The sequence below is a fragment of the Bos grunniens genome, chromosome 7 (assembly GCF_055505025.1).
Source record: "Bos grunniens cultivar Pamir isolate PY7600 chromosome 7, Bosgru_T2T1.0, whole genome shotgun sequence".
NCBI lineage: Eukaryota > Metazoa > Chordata > Mammalia > Artiodactyla > Bovidae > Bos > Bos grunniens.
Window position 1 is genome coordinate 21018639 of NC_141171.1, and position 15795 is coordinate 21034433.

Sequence of the window (15795 nt, forward strand, 5' to 3'; positions counted from 1 at the left end):
TGCACCCCCTGCATTGGAAGCATGGAGTCTTAACCACTGAACTGCCAGAGAACTCCCAAAATCAGATTTCTTTTTTCTTGAACCATGCAGCATATGCAACTTTAGTTCCCCAGCCAGGATCAAACCTGCATCCCCTGCTTTACTGGCACAGAGCTTCGCCCACTGGTCCATGACTGGCTGGGTTCAGTAGTAGTGACAGTGACCAAAAACATTTGTCACCTGGTCCTTCACAGAATCACTCTGCTGAGTCCTAGCCTTGTCAACAAAGCAGTTACTAGATGTTCTAGGATTGTGAAAAAGTTCCAATGGTAAAGAAGTGATCCGCTATGAACAATATGCTAGGACTGATTTATCCATTTGCTAGATATTCACTTGTTTAATCCAAGAGCCCCACCCGCTCAGGGGGTGCCACCTTCACCCCCACCTTGAAGCTTTGGAGACTGAGGCCCTGGGGGAGTTAGTCCATTTCGAAGTTGGGGTAGAATGAAACCATGCTGCCTGTCAAATTCGGGAATATCTGTCCCTACCCACCGCCTTCCGGGGGACGGACAGAAGCTATTTTAATTTTGAGAGGAAAAAGAAATCTGTGCATACACATTTTTTTTTAATTTGTTAATTGATCCTCTTCCCAAGTCAGTTGCCTGTCCCTCCATACAGGACAGTGCCAGGGGGTAGGAGGTCTGATAATCGATGCCTGGCTCAGCAGGTGATCCTGTCCCCAAGGGGACACTAGTGATGTCTGGCCACATCTGTGTTTGCCACACTGGGGGGCTCCTGACATTGAGTGGATGGGGGCAGGGAGGTTGTTCCACACCGCACAGCTCCCAGGACGGCCCTGCATGGAAGATGATGCGCCCAGTGTCAGCAGGGCTGGGTATGAGACTCTGTGTTCATTATTTGGAAAAATGTTGAGTTTGGTCCCTGCTTACATCATGTTGTTGTTGTTTAGTCACTGAGTCATGATTGGCTCTTTTATGTGACCCCTTGGACTGTAGCCCTCCAGGCTCCTCCATCCATGGGATTTCCCAGGCAAGAATACTGGAGTGGGTTCCCGTTTCCTTCTCCACGGGATCTTCCCAACCCAGGGATTGGACCCACGTCTCCTGCATTGGCAGGTGGGTTCTTTACCACTGAGCCACCAGGGAAGCACTAGCAGAACAAAGCTCCAGTGATTAGAGAGTAAAGCAGGGAGATGCTGAGATTTCCCTGGTGGTCCAGTGGTTAAGACACTGAGCTTCCAATGCAGGGGGCTCAGGTTTGATCCCTGATCGGAGAACCAAGATCCTACTTGCTGTGCAGCTTGGTCAAAAATAGGAAAGTGGGGAGACCCCACCCAGTGTTAGGTGGAGGAGGGTTGAGAGACTCAGGACACAGAGCCAGGGTCAGCACCCTCCTCCCCCTACATCTGCTGGGCTCCTGGAGACCTTTAGCCCCTGAGTCAGCCTTCCGGGCCCTTTTGTCCCATTGGACTGGACTGTGCTGGCCCCTGATCTGAGTCAGTCTCAAGACTTTGGAGTGGTGTGTCCATCCCAGGCACTTCTCCAAGAGACTCCGAGGGCTCAGGGCTGGGAGCTCAGGTGGCGAGGCTCAGGCTGCCGTCCCCCACTCCAGGCTTCTCCTCCTGCCTCATTTGCAATCAGAGCTCCTCGGGGTGACACATTTAGATGGTTGCTGTGGTGATGAGTGAAGGCTGGGGTGATAACTGCAGTGCAGGTCTATATCAAGCCTCCAGCGAGGCAAGGTGTTCCTGCCACGCGCTGGTGGGATGTCGTGTGGGGAGGGAAGGGGGCGCAGACATCCCAGGCCCACCTGCTTGGTTCCCAGGAGTGGGGAACTGTACCCCAGGCAGGGGGGCTTCCTGTTGCCAGATGCTGAGTCCCTGCTGTGTCTGTCCATGAGGGATGTGCTTGGAGCAGGGATCTCAGTGGGGGTGATCTCACCTCCCAGGGGACTCTGGACCACGTCTGGGGACATCTATGCTTATTACAATTGGCAGGTGGCTCCTGGAATGAGGGGTGGGGCCAGAGAGGCTGTTCTACCCACCACAGTGCCCGGAAGGATGCCCCCACCTCCAGCAAGGAATGACCAGCCTCCACATCAGTAGCACTGAGGGAGACCCTGCTTTATTTTTTATTTACTTTAAAAAATATTTATTTATTTTTTGTTTATTTATTTGGCTGCACAGGGTGTTAGTTGCAGTATGCAGAATCTTTAGTTGAAGCAGGTGGGATCTAGTTCCCTGACCAGGAATGGAACCCGGGGCTCCCTGCATTGGAAGCACAGAGTCTTAGCCACTGGACCACCAGGGAAGGCCCAAGACCCTGCTTTAGAAGGAAGCAGATCAAAGTAGTGGATTCGTTTGGTCTCAGAACCAGGCGATGGTATCTCTTGATAATCTGTGAATCCCAAAGGCTTCATTTTCTCACCTTAATTGTTCTACTGCTCCCCCCTTGTTGAATTTACCAAGTCCCTTTAGTCTCTTAAGTCTCCCAGATGATCAGATCTATAGATGGGGGAAAAACCAGAAAGTGAAAAATCCAGTGCTGTTGGTTGCTTGCCATTAGAGAATTGTAGTGGTTGACAAAGAAAAAATAATGTGGAGCTGTCAGGTGGATCAGCCTGGATGACAGGTGTATCAGTTATCTCTTGCTGTGTAACAGATTACCCTGAAGACTTATTTTATTTTTTATTTTATTATATTTTATTTCGTTATTTTGACTGTACTGGGTCTTCATTCCACTGCATGGGCTCTCTAGTTGTGGCTTGTGGGCTCAGTTGCAGTATGTGGAGCCTAGTTCCCTGTCCAGGGGTGGAACCTGGGCCCCTGCATTGGGAGCACAGAGTCCTTGCCACTGGACCACCAGGAAAGTCCCTGAAAGCTTAGTGTAAACCACCAGTGTTCCCTTTCTCACAGTTTCTGTGGGTGGGAAACTTGGAAACAGCTTCCCTTGGTGGTTCTGGCTCAAGGGCCCTCGGGAGGTTGTGGAGCACGTGTTAGCCCAGGGCCACCTCGTCTGAAGGCCCAGTGGGGTCAGAGGAGCCGCTTGCAGGATGGTGCCCCTCATGGTCCCTGTCCACGACGTCGCTTCCTCACTCCGTGGTGGCTGGCTCACTGAGTGCAGGCAGAAGCCACATGTCTTTTATGACAGATCTCAGAAGTGACCTGCTGTCACCGCAGGTGATCACGCAGAGCCGCCCTGACCCCAAGCGGGAGGAGAACTGATCCCGAGTGGCAAGTGGGAGGAGATAGCACGTAGGACATGAGCTGAATCTCTGGAGGCTGGCGATGTTGGAAACGCTGCCACAGCAGGTGAACGGAGCTCTGGAGATCAGGATGGGGGGGCATTAAGTTACTTGCCCAATGTCCCTAAAAAAAAAACGATGCACCACTGCCACCAAAGGAGAAATGCTCTGCGGAGTGACTGTCTCAGTGATTTCACCAGGAATTAGGGTCACAGTCCGTTCGCGGGCAATCTAGGGAGAATTGCAGTTTCGGGACGCCTACTTGGGACACCTGTGCCCACTTACTTCAGCTGCTTTTACCCTCCTCCCCACAAAGCTTTGGCCTCAGAAACAGGGTGGAGGGACTTCCCTGGAGGTCTCATGGCTGACTCCACTCATCCAATGCAGGGGCCCCAGGTTGGGGAACTAGATCCCACATGCCGAAACTTAAGACCCAGCCAAATACACAAAATATTAAAAAAAGAGAGAGAGGGAGATTAAAAAAGAATGGGTGGAGGACAGATTTCTTCTGTCTCATTTCTGCATTTGCACGCACCTTGGAGCAGAGGGAGGAAGAGGGGCCTGGCCGATACTGCATGCCAGGAGGTGGAAGGGATGGAATCTCTCCAGGCGGAGTGGCAATGGGAATGGTGAGGGTGGGAATGGTGAATGAGCGGGAAGGAAAGAGGTTGCCTCCTGCCCTCAAAATCTGCAGAAATCGGCTCAGCACCAGCCAGAATATGCTTTCCACTGGCCAAATGGGATTCGGGAGTAATCCCAGGGCACATTCTATTAGGCTCTTGTCTGATCCGCCCATAAGTCCGCCCTGGTCCCCTGGCCTGGGGACAGCTTTGGAGTAGGTTAATCCAGGCTGGAGGGGCCAGGAGGTCTTGATCTGGGCAGTGTGATCCTGTTGTGATACTGGCAGGGGCCTTGGGAGAAACGTAGAAAATCCACTTGGCAGGACTGACCAGCTTGTGTCTGGGTCTTGGTTCACAACAGCCTGACCCACCTGCTGGTCATGTGTGTGTGGAGCCTTCACCCGGGCTACGATGGCCTCACTCTTCCTTCCCTCCCTCCTTTCTTTTCCTCTTCAGAATTCCTGGTTCTCAGTATAACTCTCCCAATTCATCCCACTTTTTTTTTTCTTCTTTTTAAAAAATGTTATTGATTTACTTTTGGATGCGCTGGGTCTTCATTGCTTTGCGAGGGCTGTCTCTAGTTGCAGCGAGCGGGGGTCACTGTCTAGTTGTGGCGCACGGGCTTCTCGTTGCAGTGGCTCCTTGTTGCACAGCGTGGCCTTTAGGGTGTGTGGGCTTTGGTAGTTGCAGCACGTGGGCTCCGTAGTTGTGGTTAGTGAGCTCTAGCGTGCAGACTCGGTAGCTGCAGTTCATGGGCTTAGTTGCTCCTTGCCGTGTGGAATCTTCCCCGACCAGAGATGGAACCTGGGTCCCCTGCATTGGCAGGTGGGTTCTCAACCACTGGACCACCAGAGAAGTCCAATTCACCCAGCTTTTACTAGGCTGATTTTTAGAGTACTTTAGGGTTATAGAAAAATTAAGCAGAAAGTACACGGAGTTCCTATATACCCCCTCCACACACATGGGCACACACACCCACACATACACTTTTCTCTATTATTACCGTCCTGCATTAGTGTAACTCAGTTATACTTGATGAGCCAATATCCATATATTGTTACTTTAAAAAAATATTTGTTTATTTACTATTTATTTGGCTACACCAAGTCTTAATTGCAGCACATGGGATCTAGTTACCTGACCAGGGATGGAGCCTGGGCCCCCTGCGTTGGGAGCACAGAGTCTTAGCCACCGGACCACCAGGGAAGTCCTCATATGTTGCTATTAACTAAAGTCCATAGTTGACATCTGAGTCTAGTCTTGGGGCTGTGTGTTCTGTGGGTTCGGACAGATGTATCCATTATCAGTCATTTCACTGCCTCTGGGCCCTACCTGTTTATCCCTCCTCCCCACAACCCCCAAAACCACTGATTCTTCTAGTCTCCAGAGTCCTGCCTTTTCCAGAATGTCCCACAGTTGGAATCACAGTGTATAGTCTTTTCAACCTTTTAACGAATTAATCAACTTTTTTGGCTGCACTGTGGGGCATGTGATATCTTAAGTTTCCCGACCAGGGATTGAACCTGAGCCCCCCTGCACTGAAAGCACTGAGTCTTAACCACTGGACCACCAGTGGAGTCCAGTGCGTGGCCTCTTCTACTGGCTTCTTTCACTTGGTGACTTGTATCTGAGGTTCCTCAGTGTCTTTCCCTGCTTCATAGCTCATTTCTTCTTTAGCAGTGAGTAATATTCCTTTGAATGTAGGTCCTCTTTAGTGTGTATGTTCTTAATAGTGAGCACCCACAAACTCACCACTGAGCACAAAAACCAGAGCCTTGCCAGCTCTCTGCCGTTCCTGAGACCCTCCCCACCCAGCCCACCCACCTGGCTCAGGTCTCCAAGTCAGCCGAGGTGGAAGCTCGCGTCACATTTCCCGTCCTTTGTCTAATTCTGTCTTGTTTACATGTACTCCTTAACAGCATACTTGGAGTAGATTTTTACTCCTAAAAATCTGTTTTAGAAAGTTGAGTTGTTTTTAGCTTTATAAATAGGATATCATGCTACATTGTACTCTCTTGGGATCTGCTCTTAAATGCAAAGTTCCAGGGCTAGATTCACACATGTCAGGTATTACAGGGTGCAGTTGGCAGAATAATGGCCCCCCCAAAGATGTCCGTGCCCCAGTCCCCAAAACCTGTGTGTCACCATACGTGGTAAAAGGATTCTGCAGATGGGAAGAAGTTAAGGCCCCTAGGATGGGGCCAACCCTGGATCCTCTGGGGGGTGCCCAGTGTCATCACAAGGTCCTTATAAGAGGGAGGGGGAGAGTCAGAGGCAGAGAGAGACAGGAGGTGCTGCGCTGCTGACTGTGAGGATGGAGGGAGGGGCCGTGGGCCAGGGATGCGGCACCTCTAGAAGCTGGAAAAGGCAAGAGCTTGTGCTTCCCTGGAGCCTCCGGAAAGACTAGCCCTGCCCAGGCCTGGATTTAGCCCCATGAGGCCCAGCCCATGTTGGAGTCCTGACCGTAGTGCTGTGAGATGAGGGTTCAGCCAGGCCAAGGGTGCTATGTCCTGGCTCTGACCATCCCACTCCTGCTTGGCGTTGCGTGTCAGGCCTCCTGCCCCTGGACACCAAACCATTCCAATCCGCCTCCACATGATGGTCAGGGAAGGTGGTACCTAGGGTGGGCCTCTCCCAGCACCACACAGCTCTGTGTGGGGCCTGCACCCTCTCCCCAGACCCACCGGGCTCCTCACACTGTGCCCTTGGCACCAATTGGATTGTGCAGAATCCCCAGAACTAGAGAGATCCCATCATGGGCCGGCTCAGTGATGGTGGCATGGACTGCATGGCAAGCAGAGCATCCTCGGCTCCTGCAGCCTAGGATCTTGTGTCTCCCTGGGAGCCTCAGCTTTGAACCATGTGATACTGATGAGTGCGACAAAGGTGTCCTGGGATTAGCGTGATGGTTGCAGAACCTGTGATTCTCCTGAAAGCCATCAAACTGGACATTTTATAGTAGGTGAATTCTATCTTAATTTTTTAAAAAGAATAAAGAAAGGAAAGCATGTGGATGAGGTGGGGCGCACAGGTTGTAAAAAGTTTTACTCAGGGGACTACCTTGGCGGTCCAGTGGTTAGGACTCCATGCTTCCAAGGCAAGAGGCACAAGTTCGATTCCTGGTGGGGAACTGAGATCCGAAAGCCATGTGGTGCAGTCAGAAAAAAAAAAGTGCCGCCCACGACAAGAGTGTGCAGTCGTCCTATCCTCTTGGGTCCCTGATTGCCACCGTTGTGAGCTTGGCCTCTTTCCTTGCAGTGAAGTCACTTGTCGGCAGTTCCAAGGGCAGGGTATATGTGGGGTCGGCAGGCCTGGCTTCTTACAGCCCCTGCACCCCAGGTCTCTGCTGTCATTGTTTTGAAATTTGTCATAATTTTTGAATGAGAGGTCCCACAGTCACATTTTCCACCAACTTTTCAGATTAAAAGATGAAAATTGAAAGATACTTGCTCCTTGGAAGAAAAGCTATGACAAACCTTAACATTGTATTAAAAAGCAGAAATATCACTTTGTTGACAAAAGTCCATATAGTCAAAGCTGTGGTTTATCCAGTAGTCATGTACGGATGTGAGAGTTGGAACATAAAGAAGGCTGAGTGCCAAAGAATTAATGCTTTCAAATTGTGGTGCTGGAGAAGACTCTTGAGAGTCCCTTGGACAGCAAGATCAAACCAGTCAATCCTAAAGGAAATCAACCCTGAATATTCATTGGAAGGACTGATGCTGAAGCTGAAGCTCCAATACTTTGGTCACTTGGTGCAAACAGCTGACTCATTAGAAAAGACCCTGATTCTGGGAAAAATTGAGGGCAGGAGGAAAAGGGGACAACAGAGGATGAGATGGTTGGATGACATCACTGTCTTGATGGACATGAGTTTGAGTGAACTCAGGGAGATAGTGAGGGACGGGGAAGCCTGGCGTGCTGCAGTTCATGGGGTCACAAACAGTCAGATACAACTTAGTGACTGAACAACAAGTGCAGATTCTACAGGAGATCCTCTTGATGGCCACCTCCACAATTCACAGGGGCCTGTCATGGGGGCTTGGAGTTCACCCTGGCGGGAAGGTGAAAACCCAGCGTTTCTGTCGCTGAAGGTCACGGGCACAGCCTGGCACCAGCCGGTGCACCTCGCAGCCTGCTGTCTGTGCGCCCTGGGGATGGATTTTGTCCTCACTGCTCTCTGTTCTAGTCTAAGCTGGTCTGGGCTGAGCATAGCCAGGGTGGGGGGCTCTGTGGGGCTCATCTCCCTGCCCAAGTCCAGCTTCAAGGGCTAGAGGACAGCCCGCAGCTGGCGCTAAAGGGCTGGGGATAGGGAGACTGGCAGATGGTAGATGTGAGGGCAGAGAAAGATGCCGTCTCTGCAGTGATTCATAAGCTGCCCGTGTTCACAGCAGTGTGATTCACAGGACCCAGAAGTAGAAACAACCTGAACATCCATCAGGGGACGGTAAACACAGGGTCCCTCCACGCACTGGAGCATCACTCAGCCACACAAGAGAGAAGCCCCGACACTCACTACCACGTGGGCAGACCCTGAGAACATGATGCTCAGTGAGAGAAGAAGACACAGAGGGACGCACAGGGTGTGATTCCACTGACGGGAAATGTGCAGAGCAGCTGATCCATGGATGCAGAGAGTGGGTTCCTGTTGTCGGGCTGGGGAGCAGGGGAGTGACTGCTGATGGGGCAGGGCTTCTTTTGGGGTAAGGAAAATATTCAAAAATTGGTTGTGGTAATGGTTACACAACTTTGTGAATGTACAAAAAGACCACTGAGTTGTGCATTTTGAATAAGCAAATTGTGTGGCATGAGAATTGTATCTCAGTAAGACTTAAAAAACAAACAAACAAACAAAAAACGGTGCCTAGTTTATCAGTCACTTTCTCCAGTTTGGATAATGTTCCCCAGTTGTGTAAGGAGCGGCCATCAGGGAGCTTGGTGAAGAGTGTTCCCTGGCACCCTTCTGTACTAGTTTTGCAACTTCTCATGAGCCTTTAATTGATTCAAAAATGAAATGAAGAATCAGACGAGCAGATGGTCCCTGCAAGGTTGAGGCAAGTCTTGGCCTCGGGTCTGTGACGTTGCTCCAGCCCTGTCATCTCTCATCCCTGTGGCCCACTGTGCTCTACGCTGTCCAGGGCACCCCTCTGGCCTCAGTGGCCAGAGAAGCTCCAATCCTAAGGGGCTGGGCCAGGTAGAGCAGATGCTGCTGCTGGCTGAGTTTTTATTAGAGCTGCTTCTAGAGCCCAGAGGGCGTTCCTGAGGCTGCAGCACCACCTGCAGGTGGTGGTGGGTACGTCGCTTCTCCATCCTGGCCTTTAATTGACAACCAGTTAGATAGAGGGCAGGAGGAGAAGGGGGCAACAGAGGGTGAGATGATTGGTTGGCATCACTGACTCAGTGGACATGAGTTTAAGCAAGCTCTGGGACATAGTGAAAGACAGGGAAGTCTGGCCTGCTGCAGTCCATGGTGTTGCAAAGAATGGACACAACAGCAACTAAACAAAAAAAATAATATAGCATTTACATGTTTTAAATTTAATTTTTATTTTATATTGGGATATAGTTGGTGTACAGTGTTGTGTTAGTTTCAATGTATAGCAAGGTTGTTCAGTTATACATACACATGTATCCATTCTATCTTGTATTTTCCCATATAGGTTGTTACAGAATACCAAGTAGAGTTCCCTGTACTATATACAGTAGGTCCTTGTTGATTATTTATTTTATATATAGTAGTCTGTATATGTTAATTGCAAACTGAATTTATCCCTCCTCCCCAAATCAAAAATTTGTTTTTGAAGTCTATGAGTCTGTTTGTGTTCTATAAATAAGTTCATTTGTATAATTTTTTAGACTCTACATATAAGTGATATCATGGTATTTGTCTTTATGATTCTTCACTTACTATGATAATCTCTAGGTCCATCCATGTTGCTGCAAATGGCATTATTTCATTCTTTTTTATGGCTGAGTAGTATTTTGTTGTGTGTGTATATATATTGGGGCTTCCCTGGTGGCTGAGACGGTAAGGAATCTGCCTGCAATGCAGGAGACTCAGGTTTGACCCCCTGGGTGGGGAAGATCCCCTGGAAGAGGAAATGGCAACCCACCCCAGTATTTTTGCCTGGAGAATTCCATGGATAGAGGAGCCTGGCGGGCTACAGTCCAAGGGGAAACAAAGAGTCGGACACAACTGAATAACCAACACTTCGTGTATATATATATATATATCTTATGTTCTTCATCAGATACACCATATCTTCTTTATCAGTTCATCTACTGATGAACTTTTAAGTTGCTTCCATGTCCTAGATATTGTAAACAGTGCTGCTATGAACACTGAGGTGCATGAATCTTCTCCAACTAGAGTTTCTCCAGATATGTGCCCAGCAGTGGGAGTTTTGGATCCATGGCAGCTCTGTTTTCAGTTGTTTGAGAAATCTCCACACTGTTCTCCATAGTGGCTGTACCAGTTTACATTTCCACCAACAGTGTAGGAGCGTTCCCTAAATTTTTATGTATTTAAGACTTTATTTATTTTGGGGGCACACTACGCAGCTTGTGGGATTTTATTTCCTCAACCAGGGATCAAACCCACACCCCCTGCGGTGGAAGCTTGAAGTCCTAACCACTGACTGGACCATCAGGGAAGTCCCTCCCTAAATTTTTAAACTGAAGTTTTTTAAAAAGTTTTTTAGAATAATTTTAGATTTTCAGAGGTATTTCAAATTACCCATCACCTAATTTCTCCCAATGACTGGGTCATTCATAAGCATAGTGTGTTTGTGATAACCAAGAGGTGGACATGGATACATTTCTGCCACCTCGATCCACTCTTTATTCAGATTCCACCTTGCATTTAGTTGGTCACATGCCTCAGGCAAAGCTGGATGAGCTGGGTACTCCATGGCAGGGAGTTGACTCAGTTCTCTTGCCTTCCTCCCAGGAGACCATGGGGGTCCAATGATGCTGGTGAAAATCTTCTATAAACTATAAAAGGTCATGTGAACATCCAGTCCTTTCATCCAGTTCAGTTTCGGAACACGTGGAAACTTCATCACGGGTACCACCACAGATCGCTAGCAAACCTTTCTGGCAAATTGCCGTTATTCTCATCTCTCTGCATTTCTGAAGCATCCTGTCTGTACCATCCCCGATGTCTGGCAGAGTGACCAGAAGGCAGCCCTTCCACACTCCCCACCCCCAGCCAAAGGATTTTTCTATCTCATCATAGTACTGCTGACCCATGTGGCAGTTCAGGCCAAATCAGACCCAGCTAACACTGTTCGTTTTTCTTCCAGGGAGCGGACACTGGGTTTCTGAACCTCGTCGCTGAAGACGGCCAGGACTTAAGAAGCACAGGTTGGTGTCACGAGGTTTTTCTTTTCTCTATGTTTAGAGTTCACTCAGGTGTTTGGCTGGCTGTTTGGAGCCAGGATGAGTTAAGAGGCGACCTCGCCGTGCACACCTGCATCTTCTTAGCTTTGCTCACTTCTGGGGGTTTGTCTCACCTGCCAAGAGCCTATGGGAGCCACAGGGAATGTCTTCCATCCAGGCTCCGGGGTTGGGGGGACATGGGGCTGACAGGTCAGGTTCTAGTGCACCCAGGATGGGCACATGGCCACAGTGGCACCTGCTTCCCAGCTCTTAGCTTCCTCCTCGAAAGGCTTGATTAGGGTCTGCGGCGCTTCATCCCGTTTCCCATGTGCGTGGAGGGTGACCCATCAATGCTGTTCACTCAGAGCAGAGCCCGTTCATGGGACTGAACAAATATCTCAACCCTATCGCTCCCCTGGTGGGACAGCAGATTGGGAAATGTGCCAGAGGCCTCAGGAAGAATTAAGTCAGGAGCAAAATACAGCTCAGTCCTGATCTCTCAACTGTTATGCATTTGCTTGTCTCTGGTTTTATTCCCAAGAGGACTTTGAGTGGCTTTTGTGACGTAGGAAGAGGAAACAGCATGGGGATGAATAAGGTGGCTCCATGGCATCCGGTAGTGCCCCGCCCAGTCCCTTGACTCTAAGTGTCTGGCGGGGACAGCTGTCTTTAGAATCAGCTTCCAGTTTCTATCAAAAGTTCTGATGGATCTTTGATTCAGATTGTGTTCCATTTAGCAATAAATTCGAGGGAGATCTGATGTCTTTATAACACTTATTTTCATCTAGTGCATGTGTGTGTAAAATAAGCGTTAGACAAGATCTGCCTTTAGACAAGAAGGCAGATCCCAAAGACAGCACATCGTATAATTCCATTTAGATGAAGTCAGCACAAAATGTAAGTGTGTTGGAACGGAAAGGTGACTTGGGCTTGCCAGGGGTTGGGGGGAATGGGGGTGAACTGTGTTTGGGCCCAGACACATCTTACAGTGCTGAGGGGACGGCCCAGAACTGTGGGGCTGGGGCGTCAAGCAGCTTGGTGAACTGACTAAGAAGCTTCGAGTTGTGTACTGCCAACCAGCTGATTGTATGATGTGTAAAGCGAACCTCAGTGAAGCTAAAATATATATTTTATCTCAGCCCGGGAGGGACGCTGTCCCCACAGACAGAGACCAGGACTGAGATTGGAGCCCTGTGGTCCATCTGGCTTGTTTATGCTCCTTGAAGGTCCCAAACAGGTTCAGTGTTAACTCTGTGTCACAAAGTCACCAAGCAGGAGGGGGGTTTGGAGAACCACGTGGAGCCGGGCGAGGTCACATAGACTGTATGTGTCATCACAGCATGATGAGTGAGCCCCACTCAACCCTTCTCCAACATGTTAATGTCTGACCAACTGATTGTAAAGAGAAACTGAATGGACAAAGGAGAGACAAGATACCCCAGACCCCACACCCAGCGGGGACCACTGCTCACACCTCAGTGAGCATCCTCCCAGACCTCTCTGAATTCCATTCACTGAAGGGACTTCGGATAAGAAGAGTTTTCTCTTTGCTATGTTCTGCGATGCAAACTTTGTTTGTCCTTGTGCAAACTTTGTTCATCCTTGGTTGGTTGTTGTTTGGGGTGAGTTCCTGGAAGTAAGTTTGCCTTGCCTATGACTTTCAGTCGGGGTGTTCTTATTTTTGTTTTGACCTTTAGCCACAAAGAAATGCACCATTTTCCATCCCAGGATGTGTCTCACCGCCCTCTCAAGTGCAGCTTTATGTCCTGGCCAAGCCAACAAGCCAGGACCATTTTAGTTGCTGTGTCCAGGCCTCCTTTTTACGAGCTCAGTTGTTTCTCTAAGGCAAATGGCCCGGATGCATCCTTTCTGTTAGGGTTTCTGTCCTGTGCTGTGTTTAGTCACTCAGTTGTGTCCAACTCTTTGCGACCCCATGGACTGCAGCCCACCAGGCTTCTCTGTCCATGGGGATTCTTGCTTGGAGAGCAAGAATACTGGAGTGGGTTGCTATGCCCTCCTCCAGGGGATCTTCTCAACCCAGGAATCAAACCCAGGTCTCCCTCGTTGCAGGAGGATTCTTTATCGACTGAGCCACCAGGGAAGCCCTGGTGATGTTTAAATTCTCCCTATTTCTCTGTCTGGACATGGTCCACTGCAAGTGTTTTGTGGAGAGTGTTTCTGCACTCTGCTCACAGTGCATATTGTCAATGGGGATCTGAAACTTTGCACAAACCTGTCTTCTTTATTTTGTGTGGTTGTCTAACACGTCAAGATTATAAAAACACAATCCACCTGCATTTTGTTTTGGATGATGTATTCTGCACTTCAGTCCTTGAGCCATTTGAAATTCAGCTGTGCTAGGAGGTCTCACCTAGGGGGGTGATTCTGACCCCCTGCTCCCATCTCAGGGGACACAGGTCCATGTTGGGGGACATCTGAGGTTTCACACTGGGGGGGTGCTCCTGGCAACGAGCAGGTGGCTGTTTGCCTTGGCTAGGAAGGTTGCTCCACACACCACAGTGCCCACAATGGCCGAGGGTGACCAGCTGCCTGGTCATCAGTGCCTGGTGAACACTGCTGGGAAAGACAGAAAACACTCCTGAGCTGGTACACATGGCTAGCCTTGCAGTGGTTCCCTGTTCCAAGGGATCCTGCTGTCCTACAAGTGGGGGGAATCAAGGTTTTTCCCGATTGCTTGTTAGTTTCATAGTGACTCGGAGCACTTCCTGTTTGTCAGGCCCCTCACATCCGAGGTCCCTACAGTATGGACTCTCCCATTTCTGGGCCACTGCCTGTCCAGGGGAGACAGAGTGTCACCGAGCAAGGGCCACACTGTCCATCCTGGTGACAGCACCTTGATCCAGTGTGCTGAATGTATGCAGACGCCAGGGCTAAAAGTGGGACCTGGCGTCTGGGGCTCCAGAGGAGGGGTCTGGGGCTGGGGCAATCCCCAGAGTGCTGGGATTCCCACTGATGGCCACTAGGGGGCAGTGAAGGTCCATGAGGTCTCCAGCGCAACTAGCAGGGATGGATGTGAAGAGGGTGCAGGGGTGCAAGTGAGCGCCCAGCTTCTTCAGTCAACCCCTCGGCCCTCGTGGAGCCCTGTGACCCCCTGTCTACATGTTCCAGGACATTCTGGTTCAGCACCCAGAGTCCACTGGCACTCTTTCCTGGGGGCCTTCACCTCACAGACCTGGAGCCTCTGCGAGTTCATTGGATGTAAGAGGAAGGTAGAAAGCACAGACTCTGTGACCTTGGAGAGCTCAGATCCCTGCACCCCCCAACTCTCCCAACCCTGGCACACTCCGGTGGCCAGAGCAGAGCTGGGACCAGAGAACGGAAGGCCAGAGCTGGGGGTGGGCAGCCCTACTGGGATGACTGGATCTTGCTTCTGGGACTCCCCCTCTGTCGCCTGGAACCAGCCAGTGGCTCTGACCCTGGGCAGCAGCAAGGGTGAAGGGCTTCTCCCCAGGCTGGTCTCTTGAAGCACCTCCTTTGGGACTCACCTAAATGCCAGAGACCCTCAAAGCCACCTCAGGTCTCCTGGCTATGGAATCTGCCCAGTGTCTCCTGAGGTAACCTTGGGTGTGTGTCACCTGGGCAGTGACTGCTCGGCCTGGCCAGATGCGGTGACCCTCCCCAAAACGTTCTCCATCCCCTCAGCAAGGGTTTCTGAGTGTCTGCCAGGCCAGGCTCCAGGGGATTCCAGTGTGCACGGTGGATGTTCTAGTGAGAATTGTGCACCCATTCGGAGTCCCTTACATCCAACACTGCTGACATCGGGCTGGGTCACCCTGTGGGGTGAGGTGGGCATCCTGGGTACTGTGGGGGGAGGGTGGAGCAGCCTCCATGCCTCCAACCACATGATGCCAGGAGCCCTCAGTTTTGACAACTGAGCCCACACAGATGTCCCCAGGCATCACCCAGTGTCCCATGGCGGCAGGCCCCCTGCCTCACTGGTTCCTCTCATAATGTCTCTGGATGTGGTTGCCCCCTCCGGAAACCGGATGGATATTCCCATAAGTTTGGAAGCTCTGGCAGAGGGTAGGTGGGGGGGTGGGGGACAGGGACCATAGCTGGTTGGCTCCCGCCTCGTGGAAGGATGAGAGCATGGGCCTTCATGGCGCTGGCTTTCCTTATGGAGGTGCCACCGCCCTTTTAGCCAGAGCTGGGCTTTCCAATAGGGTAGCCGCGAGTCCCCGGCAGCCACTGAGCTCCTGAAAGGGGGCTCAGATGGAAATGAGTGTATTTTGCACAGACCGGGGTGATGATTCTTAGCTGAGAACGATTTTTCCAGCTTTCCACCAGCCCTCCCGCCTGAGGCAGAGCTCAGTGACCTCCCAGCAGCGGGTGTTTTCCTGATAGCCCCTGTTCTCTGGGAGTTTGTGAACATTTCAGCTGAAAGCGCCTCCCGGATTCTTTATCTCGAGAGGGTGGCCCTCGTGTGAGGGACAAACTCCAACCCGGCGCGCCGCGTCAGAGACCGTTTCTTCCTCCTGGTTGGTCCCCCGCTTCAGATGTGTGTTGAAATGCCCACATTTATCAGTTCTCT

General features: G+C 50.6%; 1 protein-coding gene across 5 annotated transcripts in view; it reads left to right on the forward strand.

Moving 5' to 3' along the window:
• GNG7 (G protein subunit gamma 7) overlaps positions 1–15795 on the forward strand; it is a 138356-nt gene that overhangs the window by 31892 nt on the left and 90669 nt on the right. For all 5 annotated transcript variants that reach the window (XM_086410282.1, XM_086410278.1, XM_086410280.1 and 2 more), the window contains one exon: positions 11168–11228. The gene's annotated coding sequence lies outside the window, so the exon portion shown is untranslated. The remainder of the gene's footprint in view (positions 1–11167; positions 11229–15795) is intronic.